Here is a 15,884-nt window from a genome sequence, read left to right as displayed (position 1 = left end):
TCCAACTCGGTGCGACCCCATAGATGGCAGCCCAACAGGCTCTTCCGTCCCTGGGACTCTCCAGGCAAGAATACTGGAGTGGGTTGCCATTTCCTTCTCTAATAAGTGACTATAAAACGAGTCAAAAAGGAATGCAATAAGAATCTGCATATTTCAAAATGAGTAATGTCCCCTTTAATGCACCTGCCTTCAAGAATATATTTTAAATATATTTATGAAAACTTATTTTTAAAAATTGATTTTAGAATTAGTGTATGGGTTCAGACATAAAAAACAGTATAGCAATTTCTAGTTGCAATTACTTTTCTGGTGTGCACATTCAAATGATTCAGCAAAAATTTAAAAATATATATGGCCATTCCTCTAATAAGTAGTATGTTGAACATCTTTTCATGTCCCTTTTGGCAATCTATATGTCCTCTTTGGAGAAATGTCTATTTAGATATTCTGTTCTTTGTTTTTTTTTTTTTTTTTTGTTGTTGTTGTTGTTTTGATACTGAGTTGTATGAGCTTTTGTATATTTTGGAGATTAACCCCTTGGTAGTCACATCATTTACAAACAGTTTCTCTCATTCCATAGGTTGTCTTTTCTTTTCTTTGTCAATTCTACTAAGTGCTTCTTAAGTATAGTTACATTTAATACTTTCAGCATGTTTAAGAAGTAGTCACTTTATCCCATCTTTCAGACAAGGAAACTGAGGCTTAGCTAGATTAAATATTTTGGCCAAGATTCTCAAGTGGGACAAAAGTAATACTCCACATAGATCTGCCCAACTCTGGAGTGAGAACAATTTACCACTAGGTAACAATATCTTTCAAAATGGACTTGTGCAGAAGAATTTTTGAGCTAGTGATCACATACACAGAATGTCACAGCTCTAAGGGCTTAGCTTTAACTCATCCCTGAAGGAGCCCTTTCTTGCACTCAAACAATGGCATATGCCCACATCTTTAACGTCACAGTGCCCTGTGCTGACACTGTTCCTTGCCAGTACCAGGCTATACTGTAACTTCTGTTTTGATTGTCTCCTGTAAAACACCAGAAGAAAGAGGTTAAAAAGTCTGAATATGACTTATTTTCCATCATATCTTGGTTGTAAACATGCTTCCTTCTCCACAATGGAAACTTGATAAGTATTATTGAATTAATACTTATATGAAAAATAAATTAAGAAAAATATATTTTAGGAAGATCCCATTCCGGCTACCCACTCCAGTGTTCTTGCCTGGAAAATTCCATGGACAGAGGAGCCTGGTGGGCTACAGTCCATGGGGTTGCAAAAAGTTGGACACAACTGAGCAACTGATACTTTCACTTTCAGAAGGGAAAAAGAAAACAGTTAAGAGGTCTTTGGATGTGCAGAATGTTATGTTTCTTGTTTCATTAATTTCATCTCTTAATAAGCAATGAAATAATTTCACCTTTCAAGCCTCCCACAGGATTAAATTTCCATGTTCCCCTGTCTACATTCCCCTAAAATTTCACCCATCCTACAACCAAAACACTAATTTACAGTCCACCAGGCTCCTCCGTCCATGGAATTCTCCAGGCAAGAATAGTGGAGTGGGTTGCCATTTTCTCTTCCAGGAGATCTTCCCGATCCAAGGATTGAATCTGTCTCTCCTGTGTCTCCTGCATTGCAGGTGAATTCTTTACAATTGAGCCACCAAGGAAGTAATTTACAACATATTAACCTTTAAATGTTGCTCTTTCCTACAATATTTTCATCTCATTGAGGAAGGGATCATATGATTTACAACTGTTTCTCAAAGTTCCTAGCAAACCCTGGAATATGTATTAAGAAATCTAAAATATGGTTGAATTGTGAAGGAAAGATGTAATTTTAACCTCTCCTGTAGTATTGAGTTGAAATTTTAAAAACACCAACTTTATATTTGTTATACGGTTAGAATTAAATAGATTTGTCAAATAAGTATATTTGGGGGTGGAGGAGACAAGATCATTGACAATGAATTTTTAGCTCTAGGACAGTGAAGAAAATTTTAAGAGGTTTAAAAATCGTCTCAGGATGATGGTTAATTACGGAAATCTCCCTTATCACTTGAGGCTAAATTATCTCGGGTACATAGATATGCTCTGTTTTAGACTAAAATTGAGAAGGAATTTAGAAATGTGGCTATAGTGTCTTGGGTTAATTCTTGGTTCTTATTCAACAGAGGAGAAAGTTCTATATGTTTCTTTTGATATCCATGATTATCCATTTACTATTCATTTCGCAAAAAAGACTTTGCCATAAGCAAAAACTGTGCCCAGTTGCTAAGTCACGTCTGACTCTTTGCGACCCCGTGGACTGTAGCCGACCAGGCTCCTCTGTCCATGGGATTTTACAGGCAAGAATACTGGAGTGAGTTGCCATTTCTTCCTCTAGGGAATCTTCCCAACCTAGAAATCAAATGTGAATGAATATGACATCATCACAAGATTTCTTCTAAACTTTAAACATTTCTAATGTCTTAAATATATCATTTCAATTTTTGTCTCCCTTTTGAATTGAAATATCTACTTTATATATTAGTATTTTTAAATTACACAGTGTGAACCATTGCATAGAATGAAAACCATATCAGTCTTTTGAGAATAAAGCAAATCAACAGCAATATCTCTTCTCTTAGAGTAGAAGCACATTTGTTGACAGAGGGAACGTGGTTTAATGGGAAGCAAAGTAATCTTTGCTTTCAGTCCGACTGTTGGGCTGTGCATAAGAAATGTGCTCTGACCACTTGTTTTACATTAAGAGGCAGTCCAGCATGGTCAAAATAGAGAAAATGATTTCCTTTATAAAGATGGACAACTCATGGCTTTAACGCAGAACATACAGATAATCTTCCCAAGAATTTTGCTATTTTATCAATTTGTCTTCAGTTTCCATTAATCTCCATCCATATAAAGTTAATCAGTTAATCATCCCAGTGCCCCAAAGAGAGGCAATTCAGGAGCTTTTCACACTGAAGCCTGTAAGTGTGACTAGGCTCTTTCTTGTCCAGTCTTGGAACTGAAGTCTTACCAAGGTTTTAATGATGAGGATGATGAATGGTAATAGTTTAGGATGGTGACCAGGTATGTCTAGATGGACAGATAGATAGAAGAGAGGGAGGGAGGGAGAAAGAGGGAGAAACAGCTATAGATTTAGCAATAAATTAGAGAACTTCTTCTGCTCATCTACTGCTATGAGTAATCAATTTTTTTTTTAAATTTTTAACCTCAGATAATAAATTAGATAGCAAAGAGTAAGACCATGTAAGAAATCAATGAAAGTTCTGGATTTAAAACTCTAAAAGTGACTATTCTGAATTTCAAGCAAATAATAGTATTGTTTTATTTCTAAATTCAGGCACTTCCTTGTAAAATTATAAGAGAAGCAGTAACTATGGGCGCTGCTCTCCTGTGTTAGGTTACAAAAAAACCTAGAAAAAGATAAATTATCCTAACATTTATGTAAAATGAGAGCTAACAATTTGCCCCTCTGAATTTCCGGTGAGTCCCCTGAAAAACACATTCAATGACCAGGGGATACTGGCAGCAGTCCCATGCTTCTCATGCAGGCTGAATATTTACATTTAAGTTTTACAAAATGCAAAATCACAATAACACGGCCCCTGGTTTCTTTGTGTTGCACACCAAAGAATGCTGGAAGGAATTTTGCTTTGAGAATGTGAAATGTGTAAGGAGTCATTAGAGTCGACTTGCAGCTGCACAGTAAAAATATATTTTAGTTTAAAAATTATATATTGCCTCAAAAGAGTTGGTTAAAATATTTTGGTTAGACTTTTGAAAAACAATATTTTTGTAATTCATGTAGACATGTAAAATATGAAGCTGCATCAGCCTAAACAAGAACCATTTGTAATGCTATTGTAAAGCCCGTAATATAAGTTCACAATGTTGATTTCAATGCTCCCAAGTGCAACCTTCAGTTGGAGAGAATCTGGAGAGGGAACTTTCCCTAATATACTATGAGACAGCCACAAGGTGGCTCCAAACACCTAAGTATGTTTTACCTCTTGAAAGGAGAACAGAATTTTACCAGAAATAATAAGCAGCAATTTACCCTAAAAATGGGTCAATACTTCAGAAACATAAACTCATTTCAACATTTTGATTAAGTTTTGAGGTAGAATTTATATTATTTTCAAATGCAGTCTTTCAAAACACATCAAATGGCTGAAAACCTTGAGGAAATTGATGGATTTTGAAAGGAAACGATTTAGTCTATATACGTGTATGACATTTCATTTCTTAGGCTTTAAAATTAATTTCTGCTATAGTTTTGCACACTTTTATTCTCACTTGATTCTCAACTAAGTAAAAAGAAATACATATGCAAGTTAATAAACTTTTTCTCTTGCATAAAGAAATTTACAACTAAAAGAAAATAATGCCTAATGTTTAGCCCTTGGGTCTAATGTGCATGCCTTTAGAAAATCAAATAAAATAAAGTATATCTTATTAATAGAATATTTTAAATTAGCCATTCTAATCAATCAGTCATAAAGTTAAATCATTTAGTCAAATATTATAGTGAAGCCATGACAAAAAAATTATTAAGTGACCACAGCATTAAAGAAGATGATATGAAGACTGTGACTTTGATTAAATAGTAAACAAATATGTAATAAACTTAAATATATAGCTAAGATAAAAAATGAGAATTATCTTTACTTTGTTCATAAAATTGTATTTGTTGGCTAGGTTTAGTAGTTTCTATTATGACTCACCTAACCTCCACATGAGAGTGGATTAAAGTGCTAAGTTTATTCTTTAAATATGTTAATTTCTAAAGTAAACATAATTAATCTTTAATTATAAATAAAACTGAAAAATAAAAAATGTCATGTAATTCTTGACCTTTAAAATGAACTTTTAAAGAGAGAGGAACTTATGGACTCACAGAAGTGTATATTTTGTAATCTTAATATCCTAATTTCTTTATTTTATTACAGAGACTTTTTAATAGTCATATTAAATAGAATCACCAAAAGGCCTAAAAAAGTTATTTTTATTTATATTTTTTAGTTATTTTTAATTGATTCTCATATATCCTTAAATGTGAAGAATTAAATGAATTATGTACATAAAATCTGTTAAAATTTTCACATTTTGCAGCAGATATTGTCTCTATCACAAGGTTTCCTGAACCTAGTTTTCCAGCTTGTAATATAGACTTTCTGATCCACTGACCTTTCAGCTTGTAATACAGACTGTAGAACTATTCTTGAGATTTATAGGTATCAAAACTTTAATGGGATTATTTCTGCAATGCACTGACTCTGTTCATCATTCTCCTTCTAATTTTCATTACTCTGACCTCAAGAAGGAGAATCTGTGAAAGGAACCATTACTGCAGTATATTCAGAAACAGTTCATGTTTCACCTGAGTGAGTTTATGTGGCTTATGGAACTCACAACACTTAGTGTCCATCTTTCTAAGGTTTTCTCCCTCCTCCGTCCCCTTTTTAGGTCCTTCACATCATTTTCAAAACTTGTATCCATTAGTTCCCTAGTTCACACAGTTAACTGAATGTGATTCTGAGAATGTAGTAGCTTAAGTTTTCAGGTTATAGTCTCTCGACACTTTCACAATCATTACGGAATGACAGCATTTTAACAGTAATATATTGAGTCCTTTCCAGTTTCAACAATAGATTGTATTAGCCCTTTCCAGTTGGAACAATAGATAAACTGTGTCCTTGGAAATTATATGGTTCAAACTCCCATTTCACAAACAAACATAAAACTTGGAATGAGAAATTTATGATATTGGCAGTAGAATCAGTGATGAAATCAGACTTAAAACACTATGTAGCTTTCACCTAAACATAAACACAAATTTATCATTACATGATACAAGTTAAATACAAGTTGCATCACATACTACGGTTAAGTAAAACATACTTAAGGAAAAAGCATAGGTCACATAAATTTACAAATAAGTCATAATAATACCAATAGAATAATAGGTAATAATAATACATAGCACTAGAACACCTATTATGTGACAGGAATTGTTAGTACTTTAGAGTTATTGTTTCTTATGATCATGACAACTGTACTATCACAGAAGTTCAATTACTAACCCCACTTTACAGCTGAAAAACTACCAGGAATATTAAATACAGGGTAAATGACACAGGATTTGAACCCAGTTGGGTGCCACCTTTCACGTTTTTATCCATCAAAAGTTCTTGTGAGTATATTTAGGTAAGAATTACTATATTTATTAAGAAAAGCAATCTCAGTGCTTCTGGCATATAGCCTTATGATTGTGTTATCTCTCTATTAAACAATATTATACAGAACAAACTTTTTGACAGAGTGACCAACTTTGAAACTCAGTGGCTTCTATGTAGTGAATACTTTAATTGTTTGTGGGGGGTGTGGACACTTTTTTTTTCCTAAGAATTTTTAGCAATATAATTTCAGGATTTACCTGGTTTTCAGATATGCTGGCTTTTCACTGAGGCTTCTTGTCTGGGATTGGAAAGTTAGTCTCAAATTTGAGGCCTTGCTGCAAGACGACAATTGGCTTATTGCACACATAAAGCTCAAACATGGGTCACCATCCGCCATGGCTGCCCCTAACTGAAGCTCCAACTAGAACCCACCCTTGGGCCTCAGCTGACTGAACCTGAGACTACACAAAAATGCATTTTTTTTTAATTAATTAATTTTTTATTGAAGGATAATTGCTTTACATTGCTTTACAGAATTTTGCTGTTTTCTGTCAAACCTCAAAAATGTATCTTGGACTAATCTACTTATTCATTTTGATAGTTTCCTGAATGATGTCATGTGGCCTTGAATACAATAATATGGCTTAAAAAAGTAAATGAGATTAGAGCCTCATATTATCATCTGAAAAGTAACTGATACTCATCATTCTTATATTAATCAAAGCTAGAATATAATACCAAATAATATGAGTAGTTATTCAATGAAAGTGAAAGTATCAGTCCCTCTGTCATGTCTGACTCTTTGCGACCCCATGGACTGTACCCTGCCAGGCTCTTCTATCCCTGGGATTCTCTAGGTAAGAATACTGGAGTGGATTGAGATGCCCTTCTCCAGGGGATCTTCCCCACCCAGGGATCAAACTCAGGTCTCCTAGCATTGCAGATGGAGTCTTTACCATCTGAACCATCAGCACAGTCACCTCACTGCAAAAAAAGTTTTGTTTCGTCTTTCTCTCTCTTCAATCTTATATCTCTGGCTGCTGGCACAGTCTGGCTCATGGTAGACACTTAAAGAACAGTGACTAGAAAAATGAAATAATTAATTAAATAAGATACTGAGAAGTTTATTAGGTAGTTTGCATTAAAGAAAATCAAAGCTAAAGAATCTGTGTTAGGTGGAGGAATAGGTAACTGCCCCATGACATTCTGCTAATTTACTACTTTTCCATGATAATTGACACACTGGAACATAAATACTGATATTTCTATTATAAATCATATGATATTTATTGTGAACATCTCACATTAAAACCTCTTTTCCTCAGGCACAAAATTTATATTAGATTTAGCCTCTGGGTGTGGCACTAAGGGAATGGCTGATAGAACTTCCCCCAAAATGAAAACAGTTACTTAGAAGCTAAGAAAAAGATTGAGCAAGTGATTGTTTAGATACCCAGGTGATCATTTAAATTTATTGAGTAAAATACAAAAGAAAAATGTTATACATGTATAAGAATGTCATATTTTAAGTATATATGATAGCTTAAAATCAAAACACAGTTAAATTAATGATTGTGAATTTTTCATTATCATAATTTAGCTTGTTAACACTATTAACAATTGAACATTTCTCTTAAGAATTTTTTTGGGGGGGCAGTGCTTTATATGTGTGCTTCAGTTTGCTTCTAGAGGAGATAAGGCTTTTATCATTCACACTTTTTTCGTCTTGAATCTACCTAGAAACTGGTTGGATCCAAGCCTTACCTATAAAGTTGTGATTTAATGTCTTTGCTCTGAAGTCAAGATTGTGGTTGCCATTTCTCTAACTTCACATCTCCACTAGACTGAATGTCCAAGAGAGGTCATATACCTAACACTGACACAGTTTCGTTGTAAAAAAGAAAACATGTTTTTTTATCTACCTTGTTCAGATACTCTTATGAAGGACAATCCAGCTCTAAGTCTAGCCAATAAATCATGTTTCTTAACTTAGATATTAGGGACATTTCATTTCCCCAGTAAGTAATTTTTTTAGTATTAAAAGTGAACACTTGTGTCTTATATAGAACTATCTAGTTAGTAAATACTGAAAAATTAGAGCATATTTTAAAAGGCATAAGAGAATCTTAGAAAAACATAGTTCTCTTTAAAACACATCTATCCAAAAACTTGGTGAGTAGGTTAAAATATAGAAATTCTATAGAAAATCTCCATTCTTCACTCAATCAGGAAAAAATAAATAAATGGGAAAAAAAGGAAATAGAAAAGGGTACTTCTAAGTATTAATATTTGCCTGGAGCTGGCATTCAATGTTCAACAAATCTCCAAAAGACTAACTGAAGCCTTGTTGAAGGGAGTGGATGAAGCAATAAAGAGTTTCCATAGGTACTTATTCACTGGGAAAGGATTTTATTCAAATTTAGGAAGCTAGATGCAGACAGAATAAATGTGTACCTTTCTGATTTTCACTCTCCGAGACTACACATTAAAAAGTCACTCTGGCACCAAGGCTACAGAACAGGAACAACCTCCAATTTAGAATGCTTCAGAAAGAAGCAAAACAAAATATATTTGACTAGGCTAATAGTCATTGTGTACTCAGTTTGATGATGTAAGTTGATATACACCTGATTTTATCCCAATGGTACCTTTTCTTTGTGTCACTGCTAAAGCAAATAAATATCACTGTTAGTATGAAAAGAATATGCAATTCATAGTTTTTATTTTATTAGTAATATATTGAAACCAGCAAGTTTGAGATCATAAATCTCAATGTCTGGTCTATTTAAACCAAATATTTTAAATAAAATAATTAATTAATATACTATACACTCAGATTTGGAGAAGGAAATGGCAACCCACTCCAATATTCTTGCCTGGAAAATCCTATGGACAAAGGAGCCTGGCGGGCTCTAGTCCACGGGGCCGTAAAGGGACAAATGCCACTGAGCGGCACACTTAGATTTGCATGGTATACACAAAACCATTCAAGTCCTCAGATAGTTCAAATGCTTTCAAGTCAACCTATATATGAGGCTATTCATTTCAACCTGGTGCTAAGAAGTCAAATTATCAAGAAACACTATGGTATTTCGTCTAAATTTGAAGTCTGACCCAAGAGTTATGGAAACATTCTTTACATTTCCTTTGAAAAATCCCAGAAGTTACAATGGGTATCAAATGGAGTTGACTTAAGTTGATTTTATTAGGAGTTGAGTCACAAAAGAGAGGAGAATTAGTCACATTTTTTTAAACTGATGATACTAGCATTAAGCCAAAATGCACTCAGTAGCCTAGACAAATACATTGATAGCCTTTGATCTACTCAAATAACCATGCCAAAATTCAACTTCAATTCTTGTGTTTATAAATACCATGTGAACATAGCAGAGAATTACTAGAATAACCCAAGTCAAAACACTTACTTTATTCAGCTTACTGATTATTTAAATCCCCTACATGATCTGCTTAACTTGATCAGTCACTCAGTTGTGTCCAACTGTTTGCAACCCCATGGACTGGTCCATGGAATTCTCCAGGCCAGAATACTGGAGTGGGTAGCCATTCCCTTCTACAGGGTATCTTCTCAACCCAGGGATCAAATCCAGGTCTCCCACATTACAGGCAGATTCTTTACCAGCTGAGCCCAGGGAAGCCCAAGAATATTGGAGTGGGTAGCCTATCCCTTCTCCAGCAGATCTTCCCTACCCAGAAATCGAACCGGGGTCTCCTGCATTGCAAGCTGATTCTTTACCAGCTGAGCTACCAGGGAAGATCTTCATTATTGTTATGGTTTTTGTTCCCAGACTTTCAACTGGAAAGAAGTAGGAACAATGGTAATTCTTTACAATATCTAGAATAGACATTTGCTCATTTTTAAATCAGCTTACATTTTTACATTACACCCTGGTAATATCTGTATTTTGCAACAAAGAAGAACCAAATATCTAATGAAAGACTGCTTTCTGAAAACATGCAATTGATGTTTAATTTACGTTTAAAATCAGGTCTCTTTCAAACTGTTTCAATATCCTCCGTTCCAGTAAATCAACAAAGATTCTCAATCAATAGCTGATGCACTGAGTATAGTAACTCACACCTATGCATTCCACATTCTGATACGTTGGAGAAGTCATTTCATTAATAAATGTTGAATTCCCATACTTTGCTTGCTACTGCAGTAAACTACATTGGTGCCAATTTCAATTCCTTAAACGCCTAGGTGTTATAATGTTTATAAAAGTTGCTTTCATTTGAAAGGACACGCTCTAGTCAACTGAACATATACTTTATGGTATAATGCAAAGGATAATATAATAAATCCAATGCATAATGTGGCAGATGATAGAATACTGACCATAAAAATCACAAGATTTACAGAAATCATACACAATAAGATAATATTAAAAAAAAGCTCTAGAGAAAACTCATTCAAAGATGTTTGTAATGGTCATAAATTGAGGAAGGGAGAAGAAATGGGAGAGAGAGAAGGAGGTGATGCGGGCGGGAATGGAGAAGAGAGATCAGTAAGGCTCTGAAATGCTTTGACACATCCTTTAATACTGAATTTCCTGTTGTGAAGCAATGTTGTTATATTATCCCAGATAGCCTATTGCTTAATCCTGTCCTGAAACTGAAAGTGCTGTTAAACTTTATATTTCTGCATCATATAGAGTATGTAGTATCAAGGCTGCTTCCTAATACGACAAAAGCAGGGGGTGGTTAACATTGAGATCACATGGTTTGAGGAAGTGCTTATACTGCTACTGACAAACTCTCCAAGGATATATTCCCTCTATTATAAGGGATTGCTATATGAAGGCACTTCAGCCTCCCACAGTCATTATTCTCAAGGAATGTTACACTTTATATCATAAAATGTAATGCTATTACTCATTCTTATTCAACTTTCAGCTTTCCCTTTCTTTAAATCCATCACCAGTATGGTAATATTTAACAAATGTGTCTTAGTGATATAGAGAAAATCACATGTATGGCAAGAGAGACATAGGATAAAAGTAAAAAGACTTTGGTGAAAACAAAGCACCTTTATTCTTTAACAAAAAAAAAGAATCAAGTTACTTTTTTTTGTGAGAAGTTGCACTGATAATAAAGAGTTAAGTAGAAGTTATGCTGAAACATTATTTTGACCAATCAATGCTAATATGACATTAAAATAATGCATTCCCAGAAATATACGTCTTTTAATGTGATAGATGTGATTTTCTTACAATGTCTGCCTCTTGAGTTAGGTTGACAAAGAAGGTATGGCAAAAGCAAAAATGGCCTCATTGGTTTTAGATACCCTTATGAAAGACAGCACAACCGGATTACAAAAAGGCTGAGGTCTCATACTGAAACATCAAGTGAGGTGAAGCTGCTGTAGGATAATAGAAGAGGAAAGAGGTGACCCCGAGCTGATACTGTTATCTTAGAAAACAGACGCTCCTTGTTGATTGAAATTTTTTCATTCAGATGTGTGATAAAAAAATCTGTAATTTTGAGTGTTGAATATTACTAGATGTAAAAGCATGGGCTGTTATACCACTATTCTGTAGACATAGTTCAAATCCTTTAATTAGGGGGGGGAAAAAGGAAGATTTTAAAATGCTTAAATTCAGGGTTTTTTTTTCCTATCTGCCTATTTTAGGTTATTGCAATTATGAAAAAATAAAATTTTCTTCATGGACTCACTGTGTGAAGAAAAGGAAAATTATTTTTATGCTAACTTTCATTTCTCAATTATGAATTCATAAGCTACTCTTTGGACTCAGAATTTTTTTTCAAAATATTCATAATAGGGACCACACACTTAATACAAGGCCTAATCTACACTACCATTGCTCAGTATAAGCCTAACTAGAATAAGGGCACCTTTCTTGCTACTTGAGTTTTAACTTCAGCCTATTTCAGACACAACTGTTAAACATAATATGGTGAGTGAAATCATTTTTCTGAATCACTATTCCAGATATGATTCTGGGTTAATCAAAAGTAGAGTTTTCAAAAATAGACTTGGAACCTAGAGACCAAACAGCTGCGTACAATAACTTATGATTGGCATGAATCAGTTGTATATTTCTCTACTTAATACTTTGTTGTTTCAGTATTTTATGAGTACTTCTTCATGTGGCAACAGTATTAGAAAGTAATTTGCATGGCAGAAAAAAGACAAAATTATGGACAATGCTTTTGAAACCCAAGGGCTAGACAAGAGGTAGTTGGTTTTACAGCTCTTCTTTGTATTAATTGCTTACTATGCAATGCTATTACCAACAGTAAAACTTAAAAATATGGTTCACTTTGCTGCTGATTCAGCATCATTAGGGTGAATGCTGTTCCTGTGCTGCAGCCTAGCGGAATGATTTGGTATAAAAATGACATATTCCAGAAGCACTGGTTTATCACTTGCTGCAAAGTAGGTTAAGAAACATGAAATAAGTCATATGCCCAGAATCCCCCAGATAATACACACTTTGCCTCAGTCATTTGTTTACATGTGATATTAAATGAAGATCAAAAAATGCATTCTAGACTCTGAACAGAGTTCACACAGCTGGAATTAACTGTTTCAGTCTCAAACACTCTTTTTTTCAAGAAAAAAAGAAGCCTCTTTCCAATACACTAACTTTCTTAATATTGTGCCAGTAATGAATATCTCTCTAGATAGAAAGTCATTTTTCTATCCTTTTTTTTCTTTTAGAAAAATCTTAGTGTAGGTGAAAATATAACGGTATAATACTAAATTTGTTACCTGTATAGTACCGTTCTTATCAACAAACAGCTAGGTTTTATAAACAGCTAGGACTATCACCTGAAGTATTAATCAGGAATCAAGCAATTTGACCACTGACCTCACACATATACATGCATATGTGGATGTCATACAGATTACGTGCTCCTTTCCCAAATCCCTGGGGTTTCTCTCTCTTTCCCCCCCCTTTTCAGGCATCTAAGTGCATGGAATTCTATTCTTTGATTGGAGTCAGAAAAGACATACGCATTCACCAGGGAAGTCAATTTGTTAGCAGCAAGTATTTGAAACCAAAGAAGTACCTGATTTAATGAAAGCAGACATTGACTCATACTTTAAAAACACATCAAAAAAAATTTTTTTTAAAGTGAAAGCAAATGAAAGAAGCATTTCTTTATGTTTTCATGATCAGAATGGATCTGTATTTGTTGTGTCCCTAAGCCACAAACACACTCTGCTTAGATCGGAGCACTCTCCAATGCCTTTGCTCCACAGTCCACCCCCACTCCAATAAATCACTATTTCCTTATGCATTACACATTGAATACAAACGTGCCACCTTTACTATGCGGTAAGGAGGGAGCAAGAAGATTAGCTATACAACTTATCATTTACCTCTTTCTTTATGATACAGCCCTCTTCCTATTTTCTTCATCACTTTAACTAAAAATGAATCTAGAGCTCTTGTCAGTGACATAATGTTTTCATGAAAGTTCTACTAATTAAAAATCCTCACCATACCAGACCTAAAAAATGAGCACACTCTTGCCAAGTGTTATTCACCACAGAGAAGCTCTTGTAGTTACATTTTAAAGGAGGAACCAGAAGAAGACGCTGCGGAGGGAGAAAGTCTACTAACATATACATTGAGGTTTATCAGTTGTCAGCGTCAGAGGGACAGACTATTTTTAATATAGATCTTTCAAGAAAACAACAACAACAACAAAAAAAAAGAAAGAAAGAAAACATGCATCTCCGAACAGCTGAGAGTAAGACATGTGCAGTTTCGGATAATAGAAGCTTTTACTGGAATGAAGAACCACAATTACAGGAAATAGATCTGTTTTTTGGAAGCTAAAGATGAGAGGTCAATTTTAAATTGATGTTTGTCTTTGCACCTGTAGACTCCTCTTTTTAATGATAAGGAGATGGTAGGTTTTTATTGCATTGGCATGAAAACACTTTCGGACTATTGCTTTTGCCCATACTTACAGTGCTATCAATAGTTACTTGTTGAGGACATGCATTTAGTCTTGCAATGTGCTGCATTAATTTAACACCACATAAAATATGGATTTTATTGCAGCAGAGACAATAAATGCTGCAACTGCTGACTACATGCATTTCATCTCCCCTCTTCATCTTTCCTCTCTCACACTTCTGACTCAGACACAAAATGCGAATCTAGGAATTATGCCTATTCTATTTCTGATAAATGCCAATCTTTCTTATTTATGGAGATGCTTAGTGACCATTGACTGGTTCAAGGAATCTGTCTTCTGCCCGTCATTTCCCCTTATATTGAACCTACAATGAACTATGACTATAAATAAGTGCAGAGGGGATCCATTCATATGGAATGCAAAGTAATGTTCGATGATAGAGTTCAAAGCTACAGTGTTCTCTTCAAGGGATTTTTAACATTAAGATGAACAAGCATGAGCATAACAAATTACCCTCCATAATATATTTTTAGCATTTGATCAGAGTGAATGAATTCACAAACTCTAACAACATGACCCACTGTGGAGCCTAATATGTAATTTACCCAGTTTCACATTACCTCTTCAGCTATTCAAAGCAGTGGTTTCTAGAATACAATATATAGTTCTATGCTTAGCAATTTTTTTACGTATTAAAGATAATTATTTGAAAATAACGGCTGAATACAACTTAAAAACAAACATTTTCCCCCAGGGAAAGAAAATAAGAGACCTTAAGGGAGTTAGAAAAAAAAAGAGAGAGAGAGAGATGAAGTCTTCCTACCTTTTTTTTATCAGCTTCTGGATAACCGAAGTTGGTTCCAGCCAAAATAACCCTGGAGAAATTGTTACTAGATCCCCTTTATTGGTTTGTTTTCGGCTGTTATTTCCTATCACTGATTCTACTTCAATCTAACTCAAGCTTTCTCTCAGCATCACTTTTAACTCTGGACGGCAGGGAACCGAAGAAACCGGGGAGCGAGTTCTCTCTGATTGGCTTTCATTCAGTGCTTCTGATTAAGGGGGGAAGAAAAGAAAAGAAAAGGAAGGAGGGGGGAAAACCCTTCCTCACTCGGAGAGAAAGGTTCTGCTGATAGGGCTGCAGCACTCGCCATGGGAAGGTTGGAGACTGGGAAGTGCTGGCTTTTGCTCGCACACAGCGATTTGCAAGTGAATGCGAGGGGAGGGCGCATCCGAGAGGAGGGCTTCGGTGAAAGGCGTCCCCTCCCCCGCAGGGCAGAAAGACTCTCTGTTTCAAGGCTAAGGTAATCAGCCCGATCTAATCCGGCTGTGTCCGTAATGCAATCTCAAGAACGGGACTGCTTCTTGCAATTCTTTTTTAATAGATACTTCTTCTTCATCTGACATATATATTCCTGCACCATCCTTAACTCCAGACCGCCGAAATCCGTGAAGCGAGTGCCGAGTCAAATTGCAACCAGATCTGAATCGTTACCAGAGTGATTTTGGTTGCGGTTTGAATTATTATTTATTTTTGCTTTCAGTGAACTTTCTTTTCCTTGATTCTCCAAATACCTTATTTTATTTTATTATTATTATTTTTTTTATCGCTTATGGTCATAGGAGAAGATACCTTGCTCGTCGTTTGGGAATGTTCGTGAGCTAGTCTTGTCTGCTTAATCTTAATCTTACCTGCTTTGCCTTTTGATTTTATAGATATAATATTCTATTCATGATGTAAATGTGCAATTAACGCTATTAAAATATTTACATAT

The 15,884-nt window shown here is 34.8% G+C and overlaps 1 protein-coding gene across 1 annotated transcript in view; it reads right to left on the bottom strand.

Moving 5' to 3' along the window:
• Positions 1-15,320, bottom strand: part of CDH10 (cadherin 10) — a 169,029-nt gene extending 153,709 nt beyond the window's left edge. Inside the window, exon 1 of the mRNA XM_081523424.1 lies at positions 14,933-15,320. The gene's annotated coding sequence lies outside the window, so the exon portion shown is untranslated. The remainder of the gene's footprint in view (positions 1-14,932) is intronic.
• Between the last annotated feature and the right edge of the window lie 564 nt (positions 15,321-15,884).

The sequence above is a fragment of the Giraffa tippelskirchi genome, chromosome 8, assembly GCF_054371585.1.
Source record: "Giraffa tippelskirchi isolate mGirTip1 chromosome 8, T2T-mGirTip1v1.2.pri, whole genome shotgun sequence".
Classification (NCBI taxonomy): Eukaryota; Metazoa; Chordata; class Mammalia; order Artiodactyla; family Giraffidae; genus Giraffa; species Giraffa tippelskirchi.
Note: the sequence above shows the minus strand (reverse complement) of the source record. Positions and strands in the feature narration are given on the sequence as shown.